The sequence below is a fragment of the Austrofundulus limnaeus genome, unplaced genomic scaffold, assembly GCF_001266775.1.
Source record: "Austrofundulus limnaeus strain Quisiro unplaced genomic scaffold, Austrofundulus_limnaeus-1.0 Scaffold20, whole genome shotgun sequence".
In the NCBI taxonomy this organism is placed as follows: Eukaryota; Metazoa; Chordata; class Actinopteri; order Cyprinodontiformes; family Rivulidae; genus Austrofundulus; species Austrofundulus limnaeus.
In genome coordinates, this window is record NW_013952422.1 from 2,478,388 (window position 1) to 2,479,357 (window position 970).

Below are 970 nucleotides of genomic sequence, written 5' to 3' on the forward strand. Positions count from 1 at the left end.
ACACACACACACACACACACACACACACACACACACACTCCTTTGCTCCATTAGTTGGAGTGATAATGGACTTTTCCTGTGCAGAGACTTGCGGGCCCTGGCTGCTGGCACCATAATCATCCATTAGGAAACGAGGCTTTTAATGCCGGCCTCCTTTGTCTTTAAATAACTTCTTTCTTTTTTTTAAACAAAGAATTTCAGCGTAAGTAGTTGTTGAAAAAATGTCGGCCAGAGGAACGTTCTCGGCTCTGCTTTCATCTGTCGGCTGTTTACACCAGCCCGAGGCCTTCCGTGCCATTATGCGGTCGGTGTCATCGTCTTTATCCAGATTTGTTTTGCTCAGTCTGCTACTGGTCACGGGCTCCCCGCAAGTCAGACAAACTTTATTTTAAGTTTGCCCACACACTTGATCTCACAGCCACACAAGTCATTTGACGATTGCAAGTCCGCAAACTACTAATTATTATTTTTTTATTGCCGTGCCTTCTGAATCCTCGACATCAAGTTTAGGAATGGCTTCATCGGCGATTTCACGGTGGTCTCCTCGGGGGCGTTTTTCTGCAGCCTTTATGATAAAGAAAGGAGCTGTAGGACTTTTTCACGAGTGTCCTGCCTCCGTCTGTGGCTGTGCTTTAATGGTCTAAACAGACCAGAGTCATTGGATAAACAAGGGTTTAGCAGAGGAGTGGATGGGCCGGGAACAGAGGAGGGTGGGGTGGAAATGGCAGGTTTTTGTGGCGATTCTAGGTCCATATGTCAGCAATTTGAGGGCATTGTGTACCTTGGCCTAAAACAGAGGCTTCATGATCGATGGAGGGGCAGAAAAACTCCCAAGTCCCTGGCGCAGAACACAGGCAAGCACAAGGAAATTGCTTTCAGCTGATAGCTTCATTTCGGTTGACATTTATCAAGTGAATTACCCCTGTTCCTTTCGAATGTTTACTACTACTAGCAGCGCCGCCTTTTGACG